Raw genomic sequence first — 12,858 nt, forward strand, 5'->3', positions numbered from 1 at the left:
GCTTGGGATTTTTTAAAAGAGTGTTGCAAATTTGCAAAACAGAGAATAGATATGTTTCTTTTGAATAAAAGAAACACTGAAACAAGATAATCTAAAGTGGGGATCATGAAAGGCATGGCTGCTGCTGAAAGAAATGTGTGTAGCAATCACAAGAGAAAAAAAGTAATATTTATCAGCTTTATGTGTGTCGAGCTGTAACTATGTTCTTAATCACCCCTGGCTTTTGTTCCACTGCCTTCTGCAGGAGTTCATTTGTTTGCATTCAAATATCACATTCAGGTATTTCAAGACATTCTTTGTCAACTCCATACAACTCGGGTGTTGCACTACATTGCATATGGCTTGTCAAAATTTCTTTTAAAACATCCACTCTTATGCAAATATGCCAGAGGATAAGGAGGGGCCAATGGTTAGGCTGCTGTCTTGAAATTCTAGTTTGTCCAGTCCAGTTATTGCTGGACTAAAATTTTATCACAACTTTTCCGGTTTGCAAGTCCAGCTACCCTTGCTTTTCAACTTTGGGCTGTTAGTGTTAGACACTGTGCTGCTTTCCTCATACTCAACTCTTTGGAAAAGCTATTCTAGGATGGGAAACACTGCAGGCAGATGAGAAGGCTGCAGAAGAATCTGATCGCTACTGTAAGTACATCTATTTTGGACAATAAAAATATAAATCATAGGAAACATTTTTTTCAGTTATGATACATAGTTCTTTCAATCTTCTTTTATCTATGCTGCTAGATTATTTTGTACATATTGTACATATTATTTGGTACATGTCATATGTGACATATTTTATTATTGCTGTAGGGTTATTAATGGCTCAGCAGCTGATTTGTTAATAGTCCAGAATGACTTCCTGGTGCTTTCTCTCTAATCTCTAATGTTTGGGAGCTATCTGAGTAGCTTTCAAGTGTTAGCCACCAGAATGTCAAAAGAGACACTGCAACCCTCCAGCAAGGGGACTTAGCCTTGATCTAAATTTATATCTGTGTGTGAGAGAGTGTGTGTATGTATGTGTGTGTATGTATGTGTGTGTGTGTGCATGTGTGTGCATGCACGCACGAGCGCATGTGCATGCACACACACATGCATGTACACATGCGTGTAAATCTGTTGTTGCTGTATTTTTAAAGAAAAAAATTAAAATATTTTATCATACATTCCCAAACATTCCCTTCCTTGCCATCATGGTGGTGGCTGTTATAAAGAAAACGAAGAGGAATATCTCTTATCTACTGGAAAATTAGACCGCTAGAAACAAGCATGCCTTCAAACAGAATGTAACAGGGAACATCTGCTTCTGTTCTGGGTGAATACCGAAAGCACAATGCCCCTTTGGGTACACACAGGAAACTATCTACAAATATCAGAAGGAGTCTAGGAGCATCATTTCCCAGTCACAAATATTATTAAAAGGCATCAACTTTTAATATGCAGCTCACCATTTTAGAAGTGCAGGGTGCTAAACTTGAATTTAAGCTGCAATGAGGCTGGGGAAGATGAGGATGGGTTTGCAGATACAGGTTACATGTGAGCTACAATACAAGTAGCTTATCACTTAACAATTGTAGTGTGTTAAAAACTCATTGGGTTTATTGAGACCTATTACAATAGCCTGAAACCTTTTTGATGTATCTGTGGCTCAATCGTGTTGTGAAAGTCTCTCTTTTCTAAGATGGTAACCTTGAGATCCCTTAATAGTGCCATGGGAGATTGAAATGCTCCAATATTACGTGGTTTAAGTTGTGATATCAGCTATTAATTATTTTTGCACAAAATGTATCCCATTTGTCCTATGCATAATCCAGAGGGGTGTGGCTGGTGGATGAAGGTCTATATCACATTGGAGAAAGAATGTGTGAAGGTTGGGGTCAGGGGTAATGATCCAATTGGTATAAACATGGGTGCAAAATGGACACCAAGGTTTGTTGCAGGGTCTCATTTCCATGTTAGCATCTTTGTCCTGGTTTTGTTTGTTGCTTGTGAAAAACCGGTTCGGGCTGAATGATTAGCTGTATGCAAGTATGATTCTGGAAGCCAAACCTGAGAAACTGCAATGTGATTATCCCATATGCAGAATATTAATAATGAGTTTGAGTAGTTTGAGCAATGACCTCTAGATTCTCCTGTTGTGATCTTTTAGTAAAGCTTCCCTAGCAGTCGATCTGGATCTATTGATTTGTCTGGTGACCTTATTGGGTGTATAGTTCCACCCAGGGGTGGGTTCCGGGTTCTGTTACTGCTGGTTCACTCAGGGACGTACTTTGGGCACGGGCACACTTTGCGTGTGTGTGCCCATGCGCAGAAGTAAAAAAATTGCTTCTGCACATGCGCAGAAGCAAAAAACAAGGCCTACAGTGCTGCCATATACCCAATAAGAACCAGTTCGGGTGCCCAGCCAAGTTACTACCTACTCAGCCAAATCGGTCTGAACTTGTAGGAACCCACCTCTGGTTCCTTCTCCTGAATGCTTGGTTTCATTCCATCAGTTGAACATTTCTATCAAGTAAATCAGAACAAATGCAATTAAGGATATCTGTGAAAAACATTGTTCTAGGTCAACCATATTGTGAAGTTCATGGCCTTGCTTTCTCAACTCTTGACCCAGAAGCTTTTCCTTTACTTGAGAATTATAATGATATTCTCAACATCTGGACCTGTGGAATGAATCACTCATACAACTCCATCATAACTTCAGCAATTTCCATCCCATTATCATCCTTAGCCATGTCCTATGGAACAATTGTGCATCTTTAAGGTCCTACTGCACAATTGACAGATAAATGCTATGTTTATATAGGAAAGCCAATCATGGTGATACAAATCCCCATGAATACCTGTGTGCTTCTAGCTTCCACTCAGCCTCCACCAACAAATCTATTTTTGGCTGTTTTTCTTCAAAACATACAGTACCATACAATACAATGAAACTATTATGCAAAACATTAGAGCTAACATTTTAAAAGAAAGCATCCAAATCAAGAAATAAGGAAAATCTTGTCTGAGTGATATTTTTGATATCTATCTTCCCATACACACTATGGGGGAATCTTACCCAGAAAAAAAAATTGTCCAGTCTTGCTCTACAAATGTTAGTTATATTTAATTTTTGGATACATTTGTTTTGTTCAGATTTGTATTCTAACATGGACATTCTAAGGAACATGAGCTTGAATCTTAATTTTGACCTTCATGATTGTGCAATGGAATATGATTTGGAAAACAAATTAGCTCCCCATGGGTAAATTTGAACCCTACTGTTTCACTCTAATTTCTATATGGAATGGAATTCAGCACACTTCACAAGTACTTCCTAATGTCTTGCAATGAAGCTCTCCAGCATTTGATTTGCATTTCAGCAGTGAGCTGATTTTCAGCAGTCCTTTAGAAGTGACATTGCAATTATCAGAAGTAGAAGATTAAACCTTTGACTCAAGATGATCACACTGATGTTATCTTATTCTTAATCATCCGAAAAACAAAGCAGTGCTCCATACCTTCTGTCATGGGATGCAACTTAGTAAGAATTGGCTTACTTTTGGGAATAGACTCAAATATTTAAATCCTTCCCTCCTGTGAAGGGACAAAATATCCTTCCTGGAATCTATCTCCTTCCCTTGTGCCTTTTCCCATCTCTTTTTTACAATAACTAGACCTTGTCCAGCTTTGACATGGCTTATACCCTTCATGGTATGGGGCTGGGTTATTTGAGCAACTGCCTCTTCCTAATTACATCTGTTCATCCTATCATGGCAGAAAAGCTATGATGTGGGTCCCATCTACTAAAGAGTTACATCTGGTGGGACCCAAGAGGCTGGCCTTTTCTTCCATGTAACCACCCTTTGGAACACTATTTCCCCATCCCAGGTGAGATTGTCACCTTCACTGGCATACTTCTAGAAAGCCCTCCAAACTTTGCTGTGCCAACAGTCCTGGGGGTCTTAAGGGAATGGGGATCTGCTGAGTTGGCTCCACTGTTTGTAATAGCCAGTGATCTTTCCTAACCTTTTTTTAATAACACCAATGTTTTTCATGGTGGTTTAATATTGTTTCTTTTTATGGTTTTATCATACATCACTCAGACTCACATTCTATTAGGTTGGCAGGCAGAGGAGGAGGAGGAGGAAGAAGAAGAAGAAGAGGAAGAGGGGGAGGAGGGGGAGGAGGATAGATTATGATGATAGATGACAGACATATAATCCTTCTAGTATCCTGGCTCATTCACTGGATGACTATGATTGCCTAATAGAGCCTTATTATAACTACATTTAACTCCACAAAGCCACTTCTTAGTCATTTGTGGCTGGTGTAGTGGTGTGTTTTACAATTGTCCAAGTAACCAGGCCAAAGGATTCTGTTTTACTCTCTCTGTCAGTCAGAAGATGCCCTATGTTAAGGGTTGGAGAAGAGCAGCACCACTCCAAATTTGTCCCCAGGAAACACAAGTGCTTCTGCTAATTTTTTCTCACACACTTGTGAGCACTTTCACATTGCCACTTTCATCTGAAAGATCTCCAGCTTCACTTCCCCCTTTTCCATCGAGTCTGAGGTAAAGATAATGCTGTCGGTTCAGTTATTGGACTAGTTATCTTCCTATTTTCTGATCTTGAATGACTTTTTCCAGTTGTTTTATGCTCTGGCTGGTGGTAGCTTTGATAGTGTCTAGCCACTGTGTTTTTTGGTGGCCTCGTTTCCTTTTACTACTGATCCTTCCAAACAAAACTGTCTTTCTCACCCCATTTGATCACATGACATGGCAACAGTCTAAGGTAAAAACCTCCAAATGCCATTTGTAGCAGAACAATACAGTAGAGCAACTTTTCTCAATCTCCTGCTTTGGATCATTCTTCATAAATTCTTGCTTGAACTAAGATGGGCCTTTACGAAATTCATCGGGTTATTCTTATGCTCTTAAATTGATCACTTTTTCAAAAATATACATTTCTTTTGAATGATTATTAATCATTCTATTCTTTTATTTAATTATGGGCTATGTAATTGTAGCCCATTTTAATGAAGCAACCCTGGAATGTGTCTACAAAGACGGATGGAGAGATATTTGTGTCTTTTCAGCTCTACCTGCTGCTTAATCTCTTGGTTTTGCTTCATTGAGATGCCTCTTGTTCCAGTAGCCTTAGTGAGCACCAGCTGCCACTGAGTGTGGTAATATTATATGACAAATCATGGAGCATTTACTCAGTTACTTCAGGAACAAAGAAATATTCATGAATTGTTTTGTTATTTCCAGTTCCCTTCCAAGAAAAAAAAATCACTTTAATGTAGGCCAGTCACTTTTTAAGAGAAACAATAAAATTTCATTGAAACAAGCTGGAGTGGAAAAATGCCATTATGGGACCCTTTCTTCCAGTGAGATCAGTCGGGAGGGAGGGCAAAACTGCAGTTGGAGCTATGACTGGTCCAAAAATTAAGAGCCTATCCCTACCTCCAATTGTGATGTTCTTTCATCGTGTTTGAAGAGGACCTCAACATCTAACAGGTTGTGGGCTGTCCATGATGTGTGACCGCAGGTGGCTGGTAAGGCCTATATGGGCACGAAATGTTCTGCCACATGTTGGGAAGACATGTGTGGGCACCATTGTTGCAGCATTTGCACCTCTGGCTATTATATATTTAACCTCCAATATAGTATCATCAAAGCACAGTGGTCCCATTCAGGCAATTTGTTCAACAAAGATCAGTGATACAAAATCAAATCACATGAGTACCTTCAAGTCTAGTTTGCCCTTAGCTATATCAGATTCAACTGGTGCAGCTTACCAGCTAGAAAGAAAAATAGATTGCCTGTCAAGAAGTTTTCCTTTCTTACCCTCATATTCTTTAGCCTTAAATTTTGCTGAAAAAATAACAGAAGAATATAATTGTTCTGTGCTCTAGTTAACTAAAACTCAATCCCTCCCCTTTTATTTTACTTGCATTTTTATCCTTAGTCAGTTTTTTTAAATAACAAAGAAAAACAGCTACAAAACCTAAGAGCAAATGACAGGTATACATTCTATGCCTCGGATCCTGGGTCGGAAAATATAAAAGAGGAATATAAAACATCAAGTTTGTTGCTACCTCCCATCACCATTTTCATACCTGATGCGATCTTGCAACCGACATATTGTATTTTTCAATGTTGCACCAATGACAATGTGATTCAGTTTTTCAGGGCCAACTCCTTATATCTTAATAATTAAATATTGTAAGTTGGTATCTTTGTCCCCATGTGGGTAGTAAATCTGAGATGGAAAATGAGAAATACAGGAGTCATCTGAACCAGCACCATTATATTACTATCACCTTTGTGACTTTCCCAAAGGTGCTTTTCAAAAGGCAACTGGACTATGTTTTTCTTGGAGATGTTTCATTTCTTATTCAAGGAACGTTTTCAGTTCAGTGCAGGTTCCATATCAAAAGTCAAGGTTCTTTCTAGCATTAAAAAGTCATTCAGTTCACTTCAGTTCAATCAGAATTGAAGAAGCTTTTTGAATGAGCAGCAAAACATCTTCAAGGAAAACCAAATCCAGTTGCCTTTTGAAAAAGCACCTTTGGGACAACTATGACCTGGATGATTGAGAATCTTCAGAGATACCTCTCTGACCTTTCTCATTTTGTCAGCTCTCCCCATTCCTGCTCAGTTTGAACACAATTTTAACACCTTTCTGATCTTAACACCTGTAGTGTGTTTCTTTCCTAGTTTGAAAGGAGCCTGGCCTTTTCTGTTTGATTGTTCCTTAAAATGTCTCAGAATTGTAAGGCCCTCTTGCCATCCTCTCATCCACTCATTGACACTGTTTGGCTCTGCTGATCTATGTGAATTGAACTACTTTAAATTTTACTTCCAAGACCGCATTGACTACTTTGCCTCTCTTCATTAGTGCCCAAATCTCTCACAACCTCTACTTTCTCCTCCCTGCACCAAAATCTTCTGGAGACATATTCTCAATGGAAGAGATAAATTTTCATCCTCGGAGAAAATCTTCTCAGCTTCTTCCCTTTTTAGAGTTTCGCCATCATATCTCAGGAATTTCCTTGCCTGAGGAAACAAGAAAGTGCTGTGTTGTCCCTGAAACCACTTGTCCTCAAGCTCCCGGTCTTTCCATGCTTTACTAGGGCCGCTTTTTTGGTCTCGGAAGAAACACCTGGCTCTCTGAGAGTCAGGAACTTGTGGCACAGGACACATAACTGTTCTGACCCCCCCCTTCTCCACTCATTAACAGACGACAGTCAGACAGACTTAAAAGGAAAGAACTTTATCAGCCTCGGCTCACGCTGGCTGCGAGCCCAAAAATAAACATAAATAAAGTCTCTGGCAAGAAGATAACAGAATGCAAAAACAAAGTTCTCTTACAAAACAAATCACTTCTCCAAGTGTCTCCTTGAATCAGGGTTACAGAAAGCAAAGCACTTATCCAAGTGTCTCTCACAAACAAACCATGACCGATGAACGATGAACGTTGACTTCTGCAACCAGGGCGTGGCACCATCAGTCCTTTTATCTCCAGAACCCCACTAACGAGCCCCAGCTGCATTGTTATTCCTGCATCCCAACTCAACTTACAGCAAACTTCTGCTGAGTCACAACACATAACCATAAGTTCTTCCCAGGAGGGAAAAGGTCATTCATATGAGCCCAGCAGGGAGATTATTCATGTTAGTGAAAAAACACTGGATTGTCTCACTTACCTGCTGGTTTTCCATCAATATATCTGTTGTGTTTTCTGAGGCTTGCTAAGCAGGGTTAGCTACATTGCTGAATGTTGATGCCAAATTGGCATGGATGCTTAACTCTAACCTCTCCCTAATTTGTATTTATCTTCACCCTCAAATCACCAACCCCAGGGCTTCAAGGGCTAGAACTTGCTCCTGCTCAGTGAGCAAAGATTAGACTTCCTGGTGTTTAATATTATATAATTTCTTACAGTCAGATTTTAATTTTGCCTTCTGAAGTGGAATTTTGTCAGCCTTTTGTGAAGGCTATTTTATTTCTGCATAAAGGCATTTGATGCTGCTGTTGACAGAAAATTTTAGCTGCTCTTTCTCAAATTTGGGCTGTGAGGAGAAAAAAAATCTGAACTTTTGGGTACGTGTAATTAAAGACATCTGCAGAAGAAACGTTTAATGAATACATTGCTTCTTAACCTTAAGATACTATTCAGATTTGAATTAATGCATGTGGGTTACTGTAAGATCCTTGATCATTAATGAAGGACCATATCTATTAAGTTTCTAATCAAGCAAGTCAGATTTTTTTGTTTTCTCTGTAGATGCTAGTATAATTACCCTTAATGTCATCTACAAAATTTCATTAAATTAAATAGGCCCTTTCATTTCCGCCACAAATGCACATGTTCAATGCAATTTCTTCTCTTTGTTGTTGAGTAATGTGTCTATCTAAATTTGGAACAAGCTAGATCCGGCAAAAGAGAACTCCAAGGACATACATTCCCTCCCTTTCCTATATACACAGATTTTTCTTTGATATTTTACAAGCAACACTTTATTTATGCTTTTGAATCACATTCTTTTCGGTTCAGTGCTTGGAAATGAGGAACCTTAGCCTTGTCAGCTGAGGAGTATAGGAATTGTAATGGACCTTCCATTAGGGAAGACAACACTAGATATACACACCAACTGAAAAGTTGCTCTAATGTTAGGATTCCATTTCACCATCTAGAGCAGTGTTTCTCAACCTTGGCGACTTTAAGTCCTGTGGACTTCAACTCCCAGAATCCCCCAGCCAGCTGTGCTTAAAGGACTTAAAGTCGCCAAGGTTGAGAAACACTGATCTAGAGGAAGCTTTTCTAAACAATGTGAGATTTCCACTTATTGTTGACCATTTACTGTCCTTATTTTCTTGCAACTAAACTGAATCAAACCCTTTACATATTATTTAAATACAGGTAGTCCTCAACTTACAGCCATTTGTTTACTGACTGCTCAAAGTTACATCACTGAAAAAAGTGACTTAGGGGCATTTTTCACACTTACAAGGATTGAGTATCTCCATGGTCATGTCATCAAAATTCAGATGCTTGGCAACTGGCATATTTATTTATTTATTTATGTATTTATTTATCATGTATTTATTATAATTGTGATGTCCTGGGGCCCTGCAGGATCATCTTCTGCAACCTTCTGACAAGCAAAGTCAATGGGGAAGCCAGGTTCACTTAACAACCATGTTACTTATTTAACAACTGCAGTGATTCACTTAACAACTGTTGCAAGAAAGATCATAAAATGGGACAAAACTCATTTAGCAACAGAAAATTTGCACACAATAGTGGCCATAAGTCAAAAGCCACCTATAGTATAAGTGTAAATTATCAATTATACTTCTCAAACATAAATAGGATCACTCATAAAGCAATACTGTAGCATGATTTGGGTGTCATTCCTTAGTTTGTAATGTATGTAATTCATCTTATGACTTTCAAAATGTATATTTGCAATTCTACCACCATGTGTCACTCAGAAGTATGACCTGATCTGCTCCCAAGAAAGCATGAGAATAGGATTTCAGTTTTAATATGCTGTATCTAATTCTTCTCTTCAGATGCAAATAGTACTATGAATACAAAAGAAAAAAAACAACAAAGATGCAAGTTGTTATTGAAAGGTGCAAGCTAATGTATGTGCCAACCCTTTAAACTAGATTTAGAAATAGCAAGGTTATGTACACCTAGTAATTCATGACTCTCAAATTCACATCCAAATTAAATACAATTTTAAGATGCCTATGGAATATGAAGTAAGCAGAAGCAGCCATTTTGGCTTAGCTTGTCCAATCACCTCACCCTTTTATAGGAAGATCTAAAAGACATCACCAAATCAGCACCATACTATCAAAAGAAGCTTCCTTCATTGGCTTAACCATTAAGAGAACCAGTCTGGTCTAGTGGTTAAGGCACCAGGCTAGAAAGCAAGAGACAGTGAGTTCAACCTTAGCCATGAAAGCCAGCTGGGTGATTTTGGGCCAGTAACTCTCTCTAAACCCAACCCACCTCATAGGGTTGTTGTTGTGAGGAAAATCAGAAAAGCAAGGTATGTTGGATATGTTCGCCATCTTGAGTTATTAGTAAAAATTATAAAAGTATGATATAAACAAACAAAATCTAGTTGGGTGATATCACAAAGCATTAAGCTGAAAAATGATACTTTTACAGTCGCAAATGTTATAAATGAATCAATATTTTTTTTTAGTACAGGCATCCCAACCGAATAATTCTTTCCTTTCTTAATTAGGATTATTGTTTTGCTTAGTCCCATAAGTTGCTGAGCAAAACCTGAAGACTGATATATACATCTAGACATGTTTGTGAACTTTTTTATTATTTTACTTTTGTTATTGTGCCGGTTGGTTCTGTTTATAGCATGCTTTTACTACCTAATGTGATGTTATTATTTATGCGCTTTTAACTATTTTATTACTTTTCTTTTGTTGCCTCATCATTGTGGATTTATCCTTTTAATGATGAAAAGTGAGTCGCAAATGTTATAAGTGAATCAATAATTTTTTTTTCTGCTCATTGGCAATTTTAAAAGATTTTTCTGTTATCAGATGGGTATGATTTGCATAGGAATTAATTGTTTCATTTTCAGATTTTTTTCCCCCAACTAACTTGAAAACTCTCTGTAAAATACAACTGGATTCCTTTTGTTGCGTGACCGAAGTCTTTTCTAAAATACCACCTTGACACTAGGCAAAAGAACCACCTCTCCCAGTTTAAAATAAGGTATGGCATATTAATTTATTGGTGCCTTCAAATCAGCATTGGCTCCTGACAACAGGGCTTGGGTGATGCCCTATGGTTTTCTTGGCAAGATTTTTCAGAATTGCTTTTCCCTTGCTTTCTTCCTAGAGATGAGTAAGAGAGAGTGAATAGCCCAAAGTCACCCAGTTGACTTCATGACTAAGTTAGGAATAGAACTGAATGTCTCCTGGTTTCTAGCTGGTGCTTCAACCACTAGGAATATGGTTAGCACAGGCTGGTGGAGTTGACTGCCCAAGTACTCCTTATTGGGGAATGAGGGAATTATAGCAACTCAGCTTTCTGATTCAACATGCCAAGATCCTAAAAGAGTCAAGGCACAAAATCCACAAGAGTTAACGGATGACACTCATGCTGAAATCCCTATAGCAAAATCTGATCGCATGACACTTCCAAGGTTGTATTGAGCTAGTCTGGAGGGGTTTGTTTTATTTTGTGTTCATGCTTATTTTTCTGATTGAGTATTTGCCATTCCAGTCATCTCCTGGCTTGGAATCCATCAAAGGGACAACTGTCTCTTTCCATGTTTTATTATCTTGTCCACCTTAAGCAATGAGGTAGAAAAGCCAGAAGGAAAAAATCTCATACTGAAACACTTTCTCAGATCATTAGCATCTGTCAACACTTGTAGAGAGTTGATTAACAAGAAATTGCAAACATAGTGCTTCCTTTGCACGGGGTGTCTTCTAGTTATTTTTAAGCTGTACTTATATAAGCTGTCACTAAATTAAGGAGCTATGCTTTAGACATCCTTAAGGAGTTATTTTTGTCACGTAGAATACAACTGCTAACCTCTTTAATTTTTTTAAGGTAGTTATTGATTTATTAAGTGAAGTTATTAATTTTATTATTCAATAAGCCTGAATGGTATGTCTCTGAAATCCTTGTTAAGGTCACAAGAAGGTACAATCCTGTATATCTCCTAAGACATCTAGACCATTCCTCACCATCTTCTTGAGACTTGCACAAGGAATAAAACCATCCTATATCTGAATCTGTCCTTTAAAGACAAAAAACAACAACCTAAAACAAGTCTTTTGAAAATAAATTTCATAAATGCAAAATTATATGAATAAAAATTGTAGTAATTTATGTTAAGAAGTAAGATTTCTAAGTTCCATTGCATGTCTATTAATATAGGCCACTCTCATTGTCAACCTCTGTTTTGCTGCTTGCTTTCGGCTGCCATTGAAACAGGGAGGGGGGCATGGTATTTGGGTGAGGGAATTATTCTGTGCAGGAGTGACTGTAAAAAGGGAGTTGTTCTCACCATCTACTGTGCATGCGGCAGAGAGAGGAGTTGCCGCCAAGGCCAACTGTCCTCATACTCATGGGGGATATTGGTAGCCCATCCATCTCTCTCTCTCTCTCTCTCTCTCTCTCTCTCTCTCTCTCTCTCTCTCTCTCTCTCCCTCCCTCCCTCCCTCCCTCCCTCCCTCCCTCTCCCTCCCTATTCCCTCTCCCTCCCTATTCCCCCTCCACCCTTGGCACAATTGTGTGACCATCGATCTGAATTACTCTTAATTTACCCGGTGAAGCTGCTCTACCCCCATTAGCTGTAGATGTCATGGTTCTGAGTAATGCTCCCAATCAGTTCAAGACTCTGAGGCCGTAACTTTCTAAAAGATCCTGTTTATAGGGAACATCACATTGGCACGATCAAATGTGGAACCAACTCTGGATAATTCCTGTGCTTTGGTATAATTAAAGAATAGATACTGGCCAGCCCCCTTGTGTCACAGGTTTTGTTAGCCAACCAAGCAGATGATGAACTTCTCAGCACCCCCTCCTGCTGTTGCTAGGGCACGTTGAGCTGGCCTTGGTTCTCACAAGCCTTATAGCTGTTATGTCTGCCACTTTTGGAGGAAAACATTCTACATTTCATAAGCCTCCCCCCCCCCCCATAAGCATGGCAACTAAGAAACAAAGCAGAGAAAAATATGGCTTCTGTTAGAGTCATTTCAAGAATTGACAGTAGAGGTAAAACCCTTAGACTTATACACAAGTATAACTGACTTTCTACCAGAAGGAAGAAGCTGCTTACTCTGCTGATCTTTCCCCTAGGACAGGGGTTTTA

The 12,858-nt window shown here is 38.8% G+C and overlaps 1 protein-coding gene across 1 annotated transcript in view; it reads left to right on the top strand.

Annotated features, from left to right (window-relative positions):
• The first annotated feature begins 482 nt into the window (after nt 1–482).
• The window catches only part of ATP10B (ATPase phospholipid transporting 10B (putative)), a 151,832-nt gene continuing 139,456 nt past the window's right edge, over nt 483–12,858 (top strand). The window contains exon 1 of the mRNA XM_087709679.1: nt 483–639. The gene's annotated coding sequence lies outside the window, so the exon portion shown is untranslated. The remainder of the gene's footprint in view (nt 640–12,858) is intronic.

Source organism: Thamnophis sirtalis, unplaced genomic scaffold (assembly GCF_051295495.1).
Source record: "Thamnophis sirtalis isolate CommonGarterSnake01/CBP01778 unplaced genomic scaffold, rThaSir2_p1.2 scaffold_3, whole genome shotgun sequence".
Classification (NCBI taxonomy): Eukaryota; Metazoa; Chordata; class Lepidosauria; order Squamata; family Natricidae; genus Thamnophis; species Thamnophis sirtalis.